We start from the raw sequence: 16,478 nt of genomic DNA, 5'->3' as shown, positions 1-16,478 counted from the left end.
ATTTCACGATATACATAAATCAAACCATCATGCTATATACCTTAAATGTATACAGTGATGCAGGTCAATTATTTCTCAATAAAACTGGAAAAAATACTTTTTTCCAATGTGTCCAAACAAAATCAAAGAGCTGTTCTATTGCCCATGGCTGGCCTTTCCATACACAATGGAATGAGAGTTTTAACTGGTTCCCTTTGTCTCAAAGTTGTAATGCTACAGTTACAGCCTCTATTTCAAATCAAGTTCTAAAACTGCCCAAGGCTCTCACTGCCCTGACCCACTCGGTGGTCTGGATCCCTCAGAAACTCCTGTCGTTGAATCAGACTTTATTCTTCGGTTTAGACCCAAACTCTTCTTCATGAGGCAACAGCTCAAAGAGCCCCTGAGAGCGCTAGGAGGCAGCCATTCCCTTTCCCTGAAATGCTGGTGACAGTCACTCTTTTTCATCAGGAAGTTGTGAATTCCTGTTGATTTTGTAGCACCTGGGAGTTGAGGGGAAGTGGGTGAGTGAGGGGGAGAGCACGTCTGGCCGGTGTTATTCTATCTGCTGAGCTCCTCACCACCAAGGCACAAAAGAGCACGTTCAGAGGGCTTTTACTTGGGGGTCAGGGGGAAGATAGTGATGACAGAAACTAGGAACACAACCCAACTGTGGAAATTTTGTTTTTAAGATTCTTGAGAGACAGTTTGACTTTTAGTTCTTGCTCTCACAAAATAACTCCTTGGAGGAGGTTTTTAAAATCACAGGGTCATGAAATCAATGTAGTGGGCTACAACTGTCAATTTTTTTATGTCATAGATTATATTAGAATAGACGATATCAAAGTGTAGCTAACCACGGACTTGAGCCAGATTGTTGAATTTGAATCCCTACTGTGTGACCACTAACTAGCTATGTGGCCTGAGGCAAATTACTTAACTTCCCCAGGCCTCAGTTTCTTCATCTGAATATTAGTGATGCGTACTTCATATAGTTATTATAAGGATTAACTGTGTTAATATGCATAAAGCACTCGCTCACTTACCTATGCATCAGCTGAGGATTGGCAAACTGAGTGGGGCTTAGCTGGGCAGCTTTGCTTCAAGCTGCAGGTTCCCCTAAGCTTGGCTCCTCACCATAGGGCCCCAGGGCTGCTCCACAGAAGCTTTCAAATCCCAGGGGGCAACCAATAGATGCCAGGGCTCTTAGGAAATTAGCTCGGCCTTTGTGAGATTTCGAATGCCCCAGAAGACAACTTTGTCATCCAAGTAAGTGTACTTTGGGACTACTTATATTTGTAAGCCATATTTGATTTATTAGAGTAACAAGCTTAGAATCCCTCTTCTTCCTTCAAGCTCCCAAGTGACTTCTACAAATCTTATTATGCGATTTCCAAGGGAAATCTTAACAACTTGTTTTATGGGAGGGTTTGATTAAGGGTTTGTTCCACTTAGACTTAGTTCACTAAACAACTTTTTAAAGGTTTTTAACTGCATTTATAAATTTAATATATTTTATTTGCTTTTCACTGACAGCTAACACAGCCCTTACCATGTCCAGAAACTATCGTAAACAATTTACATCATTAACTCTAATTCTCATAGAAATTCCAGCAGATAACTCATATTATTATCATTCCTGTTATAAATACAGGAAAACTGAGGTACGGAGGGCAATTCTCACAAGGTCATCTAGCTACTAATAACTGAACTGTTTTGTGAACCATAAAGTCTGGCTCCAGAATCCAGATTTTGGCTCTTACCCTCTATGTTAATTCCCTAACTATGAATTAAGTGACTAAAAAAAAAAAATCCTGACTATTTCAGTCATTCTTGTAAAACCCCAAAAATTAAGCTTATAAATAAAGTGTAACTGGTTCAAAATTCTTTGATTACAAAATTAGTTTTGTTAAGTCTCTTACAGAAGTCTTTGAATATAGCATCTTGTCTTCTGATACACCAAATTCATTTAAACATTACGAGTCTTAAAATATCAAATACACAGATATTCCCAAATTTAACATAAAACAACTTAATACTGATTTACTTCACCTCTGCAATTAAATTCTAAATGTTCCCTGCATGGAAGACATTTTCACTGCTAAGGAAACGATCAAGCTCTCCCAGGCTGTCAGGAGTGTGTCAAGAAGGACCGTGCCCCACGGGGTGGATGCTGCTGAACGTCTCAAATGGAGGTCATGGCGACCTTGAAAAGAGTAGGTTTTGCTGGTTTGATGGGATGAAAGCATAAATAAAAAGGGTTCAGGACAGACAAGTTGCAGAGAATGAAGATGAGAAGGCAAACCTTTTTTTTTTGGCTGGTAAATGGAGCTGAAACTGGGGCAACTGCTAGGGAGATGTAGGATCAAGGAAGATTTTTTTAAGAATATGGAATATATTGTACATAAACTGATAGAAATAATGCAGGGGTGAAAGGAGGCAAATGACGTCCAGGAGGCAGAGGGGAGGAGCCTAGAGCTGGACCATGGTGACTGGGGAGGAAGAAAAGCAAAAGGACACGGATGCTGGTAGATGGGGTGGAATCTGTAGAAGTTTTTTCTGATTGCTTCTGTTTTCTAAACAGGAAATGAGGTCATCCATGTAGAGTGATGGGGCAGGGATGGTGGAGGTTTGAGGAGAAGGAAGATGTGAAATGGTCCTTCAGGGAAGGAGGACAATGCAGTGGGGTTGCCTGTGAGCATCAGGAGCCACTGGCATAGGGAGAGGATTAATGTCTTGGGACTGGATGAGGACACTAGGGAATGAGGACACAAGGTCAAGGACCAAGCTTGGTGGGCAGAACTTAACTATGAAGAGGGATGAGACCAGCTGATGTGTGAGAGACATTATGGACCCAGAGAACCACTGGGATCAGTCTCTACTCCTCCAAATGCAGTTAATAATCAACTACATTCTTACTAAGAGGATCAAGTTCAAGGACTGACCACCTGGATATAAAATGCTTTAGGTGCTACATAGTCCCCCACCAAAATGTATGTCTGGTACCTGCTCCCTTCCAAGACTATTACCTATGTTTCTAAAGTCAAAGCCACAAGGGCCTTCAAAATAAAGCCGAACACAGCTGTAGGTACTCACGCTGGGAGCATTTCAGAAGCCATGAATACATCAGGTTTCACAGGACACTTAACAAGTGGAGGCTTCCAATGGTTACGTTTTTGGTAGACTAATTATCATTAGGGGCTATACACTGAACTTCTATTATTTCCAGAGGGAAGCTAGTTAAAAATAGGCAAATTGCGTTTGCTCATAAGTAGTGTATTAAAATTTCTGGGGGTGCCTGGGTGGCTCTGTCGGTTGAGCGTCCAACTTCGGCCCAGGTCATGATCTCACGGTTCGTGAGTTCGAGCCCCACCTCAGGCTCTGTGCTGACAGCTCAGAGCCTGCCTCAGATCCTCTCTCCAGCCCCACCTGCCGCCTTGCTGCCCCTCCCCACTCATGCTCTCTTTCTCAACAATAAAAATAGGCATTATTAAAAAAATTTCTGGTCTTCTTTCTAATGCCAAATGCTTCTCAGAACAGTTGCTCCCAGTGGACCTTTTCCTCAGGTCAGTCATCCTGCCCCATCCCTATCCTATCCACACAGATAGTGACTCAGTTCACCCCACTTTCCTTTCTCTCTCAGAGGCTTCAGCACTGCTGGCATTTTGAACTAGATGATTTCTTGTTGTGGGGGCTGTCCCATGCATTGTAGGGTGTTTACAGCATCCCTGCCCCACCCCCGCCACTAAATGCCAGTGGCACATTATCTTCCAACCCTACCCAAGTTGTGACAACCAGAAATGTCTCTAGACATTTGTAAAGGCCCCCTGTGGAGCAAATTGCTCCCTGGCTGAAAACTATTGGTCTATTAGGATTGGGGAGAATGGGACCCACAAGTAACTCAAATCAGAGCTTCATATGGACTATCCCATGATAACCCAGACAGCATAAATTAAGTCTCTGGGAGAACAGGACGGGATCTGACAACCTCAGAGATGAGAAGTTAGATACTTTCCCTTCTGTACGGAATGTACAATTAGCTGCCTAATCCTGCTTTAAAAAGAAAAAAGAAAAGAAAAGAACATGTCAGATTTCCAATCTTTTCACCAGGTTGATGAGAAGATTCCTAGGATTAGGAATCAACTACAAGAAAGATGCAATGCACAGAGTTTTAGAATTGGTAAAATGCAGGGAGAGAAAGTAAGAGAGCAGGAAGGGAGAAGAGAGGACAGGAAGGAGGGGGCAGGAGAGAGGAAAGACACAGAACCCAAATGCATGGTCGAGTTCAACTTCACACCAAGCTGAACTTTGTACCTCTGAACTTTGTAGGGGTTCAATTAAATGCCAAGTCTTAATCTAGGATAGCAAAATAATGTGTGTGTTAAAATCGAAACCATCCAGCTCCCCATTACCTACAGGATGAAGTTCAAACACCCTAGCTTGGCAATCAAGACCCTAAACAGTGTGGCTCCAAAAGTTTTAAGCTGTTCCCACTACTTATAGGAATGTTTCCCTTGATTCCATCTGGTCCACTTGCTTTTCTGCAAAGGTACCTTGCTAATTCCCCCTCCTGGGCTTTGTGTATGCACTTGCCCCATCTGGCTCTCAAATGTTTAAACTTCAAGTTCCATCACCCCCACCGCATCTCTTTTGTTTGCTGCTCACTCTAGCGTACCTAGGATCTGGGCCAGGATAGAGAATAAAAGCTTACAGCCCTACAGCATGTACCGCAGACCAGACACTGTTCTAAGCAATCTTCTCTTTGGATGCTGGAGAGGAATTCCTACTTCCAGGACTACCCACTGTACTGCCCTCATGAAACAGAAGCAGAACTCTGGGGCCAGCTAGGGTCTGCCAGTGTGATAGTGGCATTTGGTTCCCTTCATCTTGGAGAGCAGAAGTGCAGAGAGAGAGCCCAGCCAGGAGAGCGATAGGGGTAAAGAGCAACCTCGCAGATTCGGCTGAGGGCCACTGTGAGGGCAGGGGTGGGGTAAGGAGAGCTGAACTCAGTCGCAGGGTGTGGGGGAAGGGCTTGTCAGCCCACAGTGACCTTCAGGGCTGGAGAGAGAAGGGAAGAGGAAGCACATTTTAGCTGCTCCTCGCTCACGGCTTCCTGAAGGCGGGGCTCCTGTTCCCTGGTGCACGTCAAGCTTTCCTCTGGGCTCACAAGGAGCCACGCACTCACATACCCACATGTGGCCGAGGTCCAAGGCATGCAGCACTGAAACTGCTAGGGACTCCGTCCCCCAAATCCTTCTGGATGCTGAAAAGGAGGCTTTGATTCATATGTTGAGACTCTGGCTTCGTAGTAACCTCATTTCCCCAGCTTGGAACCAAATTCTCTGAAGAGCTGGCCAAAAACCTTGGCCCGTGTGAACCTCTCTAGAGTTTCTGGCTTCAATAGCAGATTCATTTTGAATCTAAAATTGTTTGTTGAATACAGAACCGGCTCTCTTTAGCTTCCTTTCCTCTCTCTTCATTTCCTGTTTCCTCTTCTCCCTGTCTCCTTAGCGTCTGCTCAGTTATCAAAGAACTGCAGTGCTATTTTCAGGAATGTTCTCAGGCCAAGCCCGTGGAATGAGCCCCAGGCTTGAGTGTTCTGCGGCGCCCGCAGCCAGGTCGCAGTTCTCTTCCCAAACCGAACACCATCATCCTTAACCAACGTCCCTGGTGAAATTAATATTCTTTATGGACCCAGTTTCTGATTATATCCATCATCACCCCCCCCCCCCACCCCGCCTTCTCCAGATCTAATCACAGTGGTATTAGAATAGAGTGCCTGAGAAAGATTTTGGAATCAGACAGTCCTGCGCTTAACTCGCAACGTTATCATTTGGGCTTGTTACTGAGTTTTCCCATCTGTAAAATGGGGACAATGGCAGCTATTCTGGAGGCTTGCTAGGAGGATCAAATAAGAGGATATATGTGTAAAGAGAACACTTTATTCATCGGAATTCCTCTTAGGAAGGTAGAGCTGTGTCTGTGGAGAAAATACTTTGCTAAGCGCTAGAAGTAGAAACTGAGATCCTTAGGGCCGGAGGTGGGTGGGACCCTCCCAGCAAGACAAAGGGAGGATTTTGTTTGCAGCTCCAGAAAGGAAGTGGGGGGCCAGGAGAGGGCGGAAGCCCTGGGCTCCTGAAGTGATCCCTCCCCGTGTTTACACCCTCCCTCCACCAAAATCTTGAGTCAGGTTTACCAAATTCGTGGAGTACGTGAAATAACGAAGGAAAACAGAGAAGGGGCTGAGTCTTGTCTCCAGGGAGCTGTGGGGCAAAACTATGGTAGCATTTCAGGAACAGAGAGGTGGGGGCAGAGGACACCTAAGGACAGAAAACTCAGGGACCCTCCTGGAAAGAGTATTGGAACTTCAAAGGCCATGAATCTCAGAACCAGAATTCTCAGGGGTAGGAGGCACCAACAGACAACCAGGCTAACCAGTCAAGACACTGTACCTTAATATTATTATTCCCTATGTGGTGCTTTCCTGGGTCTTTCCTTCTTGATCTACAGTCTCACTTAGACTTTACTCCCTCCAAGAAGCCTTTTCTGATTTCTCCAATGTGGGTTAGAACCTTCAACTCTGAGCTTCTCCCATGAGTTCTTATCATAGGAGTGTTCACCCTGAGTTATAATTGCTTATTTGAATATCTGATCTCCTATGAGACTATACTCCATTTGGTCAGAGCTAAATCTCTGATACCACTGTGTTCCCAGATGTGTCACAGCCTCTGACACATCATAGGTTCTTGTTATCTGTTCAGTGCACTAGGATAAAGTAGAAAAAGCAGTCTTTGGTATCCTATAAAAACCAGATTCAGGTTCTGATTTTAATATTTAAAAGCTGTGCAACTCTGGGCATGTTACCTAACCTCTCTGAGGCTCAGTCATCTCCTCTGTAATTAGGATGGAAGGTGCTGGGTCAGTGTAAGGATGGAATCAGCAGATGTTTATTCCTCAACTTACTCTCTTATATTTGGCCCATCCCTTCCATCCACACATCCCTACCAAGTCAAAGCCCCCAGCACCTTACAAACTCCTACTTTTTCCTCTTTACTTCACACTGTGCCTCTTGGATTTATGAAGCTCTTCTTCTGTACCAGACAATATTTCAAACTAAGAGTCTTCAAACTACAGCCCATGGGCCATGTATATATATAGCTTGGCACCTGTTCTCATACTATTCACGAGCTAAGAAAAGTTTTTACATTTTTAAATGGTTGGGGGAAATATAAAGAAGAATATTTCTGGGGCTCCTGGGTGGCTCAGTCGGTTAAGCGTCCAACTTTAGCTCAGGTCATGGTCTCACGCAGTTCGTGGGTTTGAGCCCTGCATCCGACTCTGTGCTGGCAGCTCAGAGCCTGAAGCCTGTTTCAGATTCTGCGTCTCCCCCTCTCTTTGCCTCTGTCTCCCTCCCTTTCTCTCTCTTTCTCTAAAAATAAATAAACATTAAAAATTTAAGAAAAGAAGAATATTTCATGACACACGAAAATGATTTGAAATTCGCATTTCAGTGTCCATAAAAAACTGTCTATTGGCCCAGAGGCACACTCATTCCTTTCCCCATTGTCTACGGCTGCTTTTGCACTGCAGTGGCAGAGTTGAGTAGCTGTGACAGAGACTGTCATTATTGCCCTCATTTTACAGTTGAGGAGCCTGAGGGGAGAGGTTAAGCAATATAGCCAGGGTTTCACAGCTTGTAAATCAAGTTGGGATCAAACTCTTGCTGCTCTGAAGTGGCAAGAGGACTGGAGACCATTGCAGATAGCCTCTGCACCACGCTGGGGAGTCTGGCTGTGAAGGTTCTTGATCAGGGAGTCACATGATGACGCAAAATCTTAAAGTGATCACTGCGGCCGCTGAATCAGAGGAGAGAGCATGACAGAAGTAACAAAGAGTAGGCACGATGAATTTGAACACTGGGGCTCAGCTTCCCGGGTTTGATTGCAGACGGCCGCTTATCTGTGTGACCTTGGACAAGTTATTCAACCTCTCCCTGCCTAATTTCCTTAGCTCTCCAATGGGGAGAATAATAGAACCTAGACTTTCTCTTATGGGGTTGTTGTAAAGACTGGAATGGAAACTTTTGTCTTATTAGTCTGTCTTGAGGCACAGAGCCGCCTCTAGACATTCGCTGTGGTCATGCCTGTTATTCATCCTGACACGAAGCCACTGCTCCCTCTGTCCCAGGCACCATTCCAAGCAATCAAGATACAAAGAGGAAGAAAGACAAAATCACCAGACCTGCTTCCTGCACGTAAGTAGCACACGGTCCACTGACTGGCGCAGGAGAGAAAGTCAGCACCTGGAAGCAGTGTCACAGGCGCTATGATGGGCCATCACAGGAAGCAGAGACAGGAAGACCTCATTCTGGCTCTCCCTTCTACGGCTCAGGCTCTCACTCCTTCCAGAACACACCAGGCATCCTGCTGGGTTTGTCCCATGCGCTCGTGCAGGCCTAAATGGGGAAAAATACAGGCACAGGCAGTTGTCCAATGCCCTGGCATGGAGCTATGTCTGTAAGACTATAGAGCACAAATCAGCCCAGGGTACAAGACCCCTGGGAGAACCTGGGCCACAGAATTATTTGGCCACTTCCACCTGCCAAATCACAAAACAACAAATTCACAGGAAGGGCTGTTGATGCTGAAAAGGCCTAGCAGGTTCCAACCTGGAAACTCGTATTTGTCCTTACTAATGTGCCTTTGAGGTACAGCAAAATCCAGGGCAATTAGGAATTTCACCGTATAATAGGCCAGCATCGCCTGCTTGCTTTTTTTTTTTAACTATTGTTTATTAGTTTCTGATTTGTTATTTAGAAGTGTATATTTAGGGGCGCCTGGGTGGCGCAGTCGGTTAAGCGTCCGACTTCAGCCAGGTCACCATCTCGCGGTCCCGGAGTTCGAGCCCCGCGTCAGGCTCTGGGCTGATGGCTCAGAGCCTGGAGCCTGTTTCTGATTCTGTGTCTCCCTCTCTCTCTCTGCCCCTCCCCCATTCATTCTCTGTCTCTCTCTGTCCCAAAAATAAATAAACGTTGAAAAAAAAAAAAAGAAGTGTATATTTATGTGTGCACATGAAGCTATGCATAGAAGATTGGAAAAATACACCAGTGGCTTTCAACTAGGATGGGGGTGGAGCCATTGACATGTGAAAGAAGAAAGAGACTGTTTACTAGTATCACCTTTTTTCCCCCAAATACTCATATGCTTGCCTTCTCCCTCAGGTATAATATCTTAAGTGTAGGCATATTTTAAAAGCTCCCCAAGTAATCCCCATGTATGCCTTTTTCTTCCACTCCCATCCCCTGCCTGATGTATACCCATTAACCTACACCAAATGTTAACAGTAGTTATATCTGAGTATTGGCATTATACTTTTCCTAAAAATTCATCTTTTTTCTTTACTGGTGTTATTAAAATTCTACCACGAACATGTAGGCTAGCACGGTAATTATATGTGTTGGTTCTGGAGTCAAACTGTTGGAAGTTCAAACCTAATCATGGCAGGTCACTGTGCCTCTGTGATCTCATCTGTAAGAGGAGAAAAGTAACAGTAGCTATCAAACTGGGTTCTTGTGAGAAGTAAATGCCTTCGCACACAAAAAGTTCTTAAAGCAGTGCCTGGCATGTAGGCTATTCGACAGGAGTTACCAGCACTATTAACACATAAGAAAAAATTAGCAATCCATTTTTAAACTGTAGAACATTTTGAAAATAAAAAACATAAAGAAGGGAAAAAAAGAGTCCCTGATGCTTGCATGTTTTTGAATATTATGGATGCTGGATGGCAAGCTCATGCTGTGTTTTTTCCATCTGTGAAATGGGAAGACAGTACTCCACTGGGGGTGGGGGGGCAGTGGGATACAGAGAGCTGTGAAAGGGCTCCCTAAACTTACGGTGGAATTAAAAAGTGAGGGATGGTTGTTATTACTCGGAGTAGGATTAACTCAGCATAAAAGAAAAGCTACACCGGCCGTGGGACCAGAAGGCTAATGGTGGCGGGAAGGAGATGGCTAGGCTTCCCCTTCCATCTCATTGGTTCCAGCCCAGAAACCCCACCCTGGCTGGAGAGAGAAGATCTGGGCCTCATTGAAAGGCACCCCAACCATTCTCTTTTTTGTCAGACATTAATGGGCACTCCGCTTTGCGTATGCATTTCTTTCTTCTCTTTCAATTCATGTTTGCATTTGGCATCTCTGTGTCATTACTGATTAGCAAGTTGCAGGCAACTTTATAGCTAATAATCACTGATGCCAGGCGCTGTTCTAAGAGTCACCATAGTAACTCATTTATCCTCCAGGCAACTTGAGAACACACCTTTTTATTACCTCCTCTTTCCAGAGGAGGAAACTGAGGCATGGAGAAGTTAAGTAACTTGCACAGTCTGTAGGTGACGGATCTAAGATTCAGACTCTCGTGGTCTGGCTGCAGACTGTTGATGCTTTTAGTCACTAGACTAGAATTCGTTTCAGACTTGATGACAATCAAGACAATTAGGGGAGAAGAGGCTCCAGGAAGTCTACTGCACAGCAGTGCTCTCCGATCTGGGGTGACTACCCTGTGCGGAGCATTTGCTGAGACTGCGATGTCTCAGAGCCCCTATCTGCCGGCTGGCCTCAGCCCTGAGATCCCTTCTGGGTCCACGAGTGCTGGCAGAGCCAGGAGAGAGGTCCAGGCGATCTGACTCCACAACCTCTCCTGCTCATCATGAACCTAAACGGTCTGGAAAGGAGCAGAAATTGGTAAAGGGTTTTCGGAAACAAATATTGACACAAGCTGTTGGTGTTCATGGAGACTCTGCATTCAGAATCCCTTTCCATCTCATGCCTCTGGCAACTGGTGAGTATGACTGTAAACACTTCAGTGTCCAGAAGCAAGTTGCCAAAGACCCTCTTTTTGAAGGAAGAACACCCGGCCCTCACTGCCGGGGATGCAGCCGAGATCATTCGATGCCCAGTGATGTCTGCTGGTCTGACAGTTCCTGGGATCCATTCCTCCAGGAGTTTGGACAGCATCTGCTCTGAAGGTGGCCTTTCCTCTCCCAGAATATGATGTCACTCTCCAATCCTAAGCCTCAAATGGTTTGCAGATTTTCTGGGGTGACTATTTCCTGTGTTCTGAGATCCCAGGTGGTGAGAGCATTCTGCCTGAGAATTGTGGACAGTGTTTACATGGAAAGCTGCTTATATCAATTAGGACGGGCCTGGTGGCAAGGAATAGACTACACAGCCCAAGGGGCGCCTGGGTGGCTTGGTCGGTTAAGCGTCCGACTTCGGCTCAGGTCATGATCTCATGGTCCGTGAGTTCGAGACCCGCGTCGGGCCCTGTGCTGACAGCCCAGAGCCTGGAGCCTGTTTCAGATTCTGTGTCTCCCTCTCTCTGACCCTCCCCCGTTCATGCTCTGTCTCTCTCTGTCTCAAAAATAAATAAACGTTAAAAAAAATTTTTTTTTTAAAAAAGAACACACGGCCCAAGCTCGCATACACAATGAACGGGAGTTTGTTAACTCATGTAACTGAATCGTCTCTGGGTAGATTTCAAGCCAGGATGGACTCAACCACGTCACAAAAGACCCAGCATTTTTATGTCTTTTCTCAGCTTTCTATGATGTCAGGTTCATTCCAGGGCTGGTTCCTCTCAAAAGAGCAAGTGGACTCCTGGAAGCCTCAGGGAGCATGCTTCTTTGTTCATTTTGAGTAGAAGGAGTAGCTGTCCCAAATTATTAAATGTAAGTCCTGGGCCCCTGATGGGGTCATCTAAGGTCAAATGCCCACCCCTAAACCAATCACCGTGGCCATAAGCAGACCACAGTTTTTGTTTTTTATGTTATTTTATTTATTTATTTTAATTCAAATCCAATTTTTTTTAAATTGGGGTGTGTGTGTGTGTGTGTGTGTGTGTGTGTGTGTGTGTGTTAACTGACGGTCTCCTATAGTCTTACTTCCATGAGTGGCTGCAACCATGGGAAAAGGGGAGGGGAGCCAGTCCCGAGAAGGAGGGATCACGTTCACAACATTCTCCTTACACACAGAACTAAACAGAGGAGCATGGTCACTACCATGGTTAGAAGCTGGCGGTATGGGGGGCACCTGGATGACTCAGTCAGTTAAGCATCTGACTTCAGCTCAGGTCATGGTCTCAAGGTTCATGGGTTCAAGCCCTGAATCAGGCTCTCTGCTGTCAGCTCAGACCCCACTTCCCCTCTCTCTCTCTCTCTCTCTCTCTGCCTCACCTCTGCTCATGCAGCACTCTCACTCTCTCTCTCAAAAATAAACATTTAAAAAAAATTTTAAAAAGGAATGAGGAGGGACAAGTGGGGAACAGAACTGTTGCTGAAAAAATACAGACCCTCCATAAACTGCAGTGCCTAGGGACACTGGATCTGCTTTGACCTAAGAGGAATCAGATCAAAAGTAGTTTAGGAAGGCTGGAACCATCAGGGATGGAAGGAGGAGGAAGACAAAGGCTGTTCCTCCAGGGAGAAATTATACTGCCTCCCCCCAGCTTTTCTGCCAGGGTGCATTGGTGCCTGAATTTCTCCTAACAGTTTGCTTGTAATTCATGCTTAATATCCATCAGCTTCTTCTAGATGACATCCTAGGAGCTGGCATGTGTCGTTCTGCTCCCAAGGAGTGCAGACTCAGAAGTCCTGAGGATAAACACAAGGTCCCCTTCTTGCTCTCCTCCATCTCCTAGTTTGTATCACAGAGGCTGTAACAGCAGACCTTGGCCAGCAGTGTCTTGACAAAGCACATAGGGGTTGCTGCCAGCCTGGCCCTCCTTCCAGAGGACTTTTCTGTCCTCCCGTAGGTCTCAGAGCACTACCTTCTTGTGCTTCTTCACCTCCTCCGGCACAGATGGCTTGTGCACCTGCATATCATTAAAACACCTTGATGCCATCAGAGATAGCCACACCAGAGGCCATGTCTCTGGAAGTGAAAAGGAAATGGCGAGGAGAGCCAGAGAAGGTGAGAGTCACTGTACTGCTGCCAGGACGCAGACCACAGCTGCTTTCAGTCAATCAGTGGACCCCTGGATCTGGAAAGTGAACACCATGCTCCCCCCAGTACACTGTTCTTTTGATTTCTCATGGCCTTTTCCGGAGCCATGAAAAATACCAAATATGGTTCCATAAAGCAACAAAGTAAATGGCAACTACATTCTTCTAGTTATTCAAGTCAAAAACCTTGGAATAATTCTTGACTCCTTCATTTCTCTTAGCCGGCCCCATGTGCAGTCTATCATTAAACCCTATGAGCTCCACTACAAAATGCATCAGCAATCTGACCCCTTCTCACTTTATCCATGGGTGTTACGCTGGTCTAAGCTGTCTTCATCTTCCATCAAAATATTGTCCCCTGCTTTCTCCCATGTCATCTCATCTACCGAGAAGCCAGAGGAATCCTTTTATTTATTTTTTTAAATGTTTATTTATCTTGAGAGAGAGCATGAATGAGTGGGGGAGGGGCAGAGAGAGAGAAGGAGAGAATCCCAAACAGGCTATGCGCTGACAGCGTGGAGCCCAACATGGGCTCAATCTCATGAATTGTGAGGTCATGACCTGAACCGAAACCAAGAGTCGGATGGTCAACCAAATGAGCCACCCAGGTGCTCCCAGAGTAATCCTTTTAAATAGTAGATCATATCACATCACTCCTCAGCTCGAAAGCCCCCAGTGGCTCACATAACACTCCAAAGAAGAGTCAAAAGATATAACAGTGGCTTTGGAAACCCTATATGTTCTAGCTTTTTACCTCTTCAATTCCATCTCCTACTACTTTCTCCTTGCTGATTCTGCTTCGGCCAGACTTGTTTCTCACTGTAACCCCAAAATATCAAGGGTACCCCCACCTTACAGCCATCCTATGTGCTATTCCTTCCACCTGCAACACCTTTCTTCACAGTATCTTCTTGGCTCATTCCCTTTCTTCAAAAGTTGATGTTACCAGAAAGATGTTACATGACCCCGTGTGAAGATACACCAAATCTATCTTGAAGCCACTGACCTGGATTTTCATCGCACTTACCACTAACTAAAATATGTAAGCATTTGTTTACATGTCGTTTTTTTCCCATAGTAGAATAAAAGCTCTATGATAACAAGGTCATTTACCACTATATCCCCAATATCTAAAACAGTGAAAGCATTCAATAAATAGTTACAGAGAATGAATAAAAGATTTTTAATGTTTATTTACTTATTTTGAGAGAGAGAGAGAGCTTGTATGAGTGGAGGAGGGGCAGAGAGAGAGAGACAGAGACAGAGAGAGAAAGAATCCTAAGCAGGCTGCATACTGTCAGCATGGAGCCTGATGCCAGGCTCGGTCTCATGAAGAATGAGATCATGACCTGAGCCAAAGTAAGGGGTCAGATGCTTTGCCAACTGAGCCACCCAGGTGCCCCAGATTTTGAACAAATAATACACCAAAGAAGAAATAGCTAACGACAGATGAAAAAACGTTCAGCCTTTTCAAGAAGCAAAGAAATTGGTTGATTTTTTGTTGGCCATGGCAATATTTCTGCCTATTAAATTGGCTAGAACAATCAAATAATAAATCCATTACTGTTGATAACAATGAAATTGGTATTTTCATGTATTCTGGGCAGTCTCACTGATTCATTAAGTAGATATTTATTGGGTATCTACTATATACCAACTGTTGTGCAATTTTCCTGTATATACCCTAATCCATAATAAGGTCCAAAGTCTGTGTATTTGTCAGGATAGAATAGTTCAGCTGTGGCAACAAATTAACTCTGGAGTCCTAGAAGTTTAATATAACAAATATTGACTTCTTGCTCTCTCAGCCTACCTTCCTCAGGTTGGTAGAGAGGTAAGGTTTACGTGTCCCTTCCCCTCATGTTTCATTGGCCAGAACTAGTCACATCACATGGCCCTACCCAACGGCAAGGAGGCTGAGAAGTGAAGTTTTCTGCCTGCCCAAAAGGAGTGAAGACACAGATATTGGCAAATGTTAATAATGTCTATCATAATCCTTGATTCAAGAAATCTTAACACCTTACTGGAATAACCTAAAGTACATTAAAATACATTACATACATTAAAAGTACATTAAGGGAAATGTTCATTGATATCTTGTTTATTATTCTGAAATATTGAAAGAATCTTAAATGTTGACTAATGAGAAAATAATGGAATTATAGTTTATCCAGGTAAAATAGATTATTACACAACCATAAAAATTATAGTTAATAAAGAATATATATACAATAACTATTATAAAATAGAAAGTAAAACTTGGGAAACAAATGAAATAGATAGTATAATTATATCATAAAATCTACCTAATAAACATATTCTTTAAAAATACATAAAATGGGGCATCTGGGTGGATCAGTTGGTTGTGCATCCAACTCTTCATTTAGGCTCAAGTCATGGTTCCAGGGTCATGGGATTAAGCTCTGCAGTGAGCATGGAGCCTGCTTAAGATTCTCTCTCTCCCCCTACTCTGCCCCTCTCCCCTGCTTGCCAGCTCTGTCTCTCGCTCTCAAAACAAAAATACATAAAATGTATTCATTCAATAAATATTCATTCAACAAAACCTCCTATGTGGTAAGCACTGCACACAGATTCAGGGATAAAACACACTGTGTATGGCCTGGAGGTGCCACAGCCATATAAGAATATTTAAAATGGGCTAAAAGAAACCCCTGTCTAAAATCATAACAGCTATTCTAATAATTTCATGGGTTCACACAGGGTAGACTTTTATCCCATTTTCACTTGGATCATCAAGGAAATTAGAGACAATGAATCATCATTCACTCAATGGATAGTGACCAAACATATACTAAGTGGGTGGCCAAGATGACCAAGATGCCAAATCATGCTTCTGACCTCAGAGGACTTACACTCTAGCTGGAATCCTACATGTCAGAGCAGCTTGGTCCTTGCTAGCCTCAGCTTCTGTTCTGAAGAACTTCTTTATGTAAGGTTCCACATCAGACCTGTGAAAATTCCTGGTGCCTAAAATAGTGCCTGGCACATAGTTGGTGTCCTATAAATTCTGGTGCTTTCCAAAACCTACTGTACATATAGGCTTCCCATCCCAGCTGCTAACATCAATATCCTTCATTGCTCAGTTCAAAAATATGGTGTCATTCTTGACTCCTCTCTTTCTCTTGTACTCCACATCAAATCTGTCAGAAAACCCTACAGTTCCCACCTTCAAAAAATATTCCCGAATTACACCACTTCTCCCTCCACACTATACCATCCCAATCCAAGTCACCATCATCTTCCACTGTTACTTCATGCTGTTGTCTGAATGTCTGTCCCCCCAAAATTCATGTTGAAACTTAATCTCCAGTGTGATGGTATTAGGAGGTGGAGGCCTTTGGGAGTGATTACATCGTGAGGACTCTACCCCCATGAGTGGGATTAGTGCCCTTATAAGAGAGGTCCCTTCTACCATGTGATGTGACAGCCAAAGGAAAGCCATCTGGGTTCTCACCAGACGCCAAGACTGCTAGCACTATGAT

The 16,478-nt window shown here is 44.4% G+C and overlaps 1 pseudogene; it reads right to left on the bottom strand.

Moving 5' to 3' along the window:
• Positions 1-12,377: 12,377 nt before the first annotated feature.
• Positions 12,378-12,900, bottom strand: LOC125170668 (cofilin-1-like; annotated as a pseudogene).
• Between the last annotated feature and the right edge of the window lie 3,578 nt (positions 12,901-16,478).

Source organism: Prionailurus viverrinus, chromosome B4 (genome assembly GCF_022837055.1).
Source record: "Prionailurus viverrinus isolate Anna chromosome B4, UM_Priviv_1.0, whole genome shotgun sequence".
In the NCBI taxonomy this organism is placed as follows: domain Eukaryota; kingdom Metazoa; phylum Chordata; class Mammalia; order Carnivora; family Felidae; genus Prionailurus; species Prionailurus viverrinus.
The sequence above is the reverse complement of the archived record's forward strand: the minus strand, read 5'-3'. Positions and strand labels throughout refer to the sequence as shown.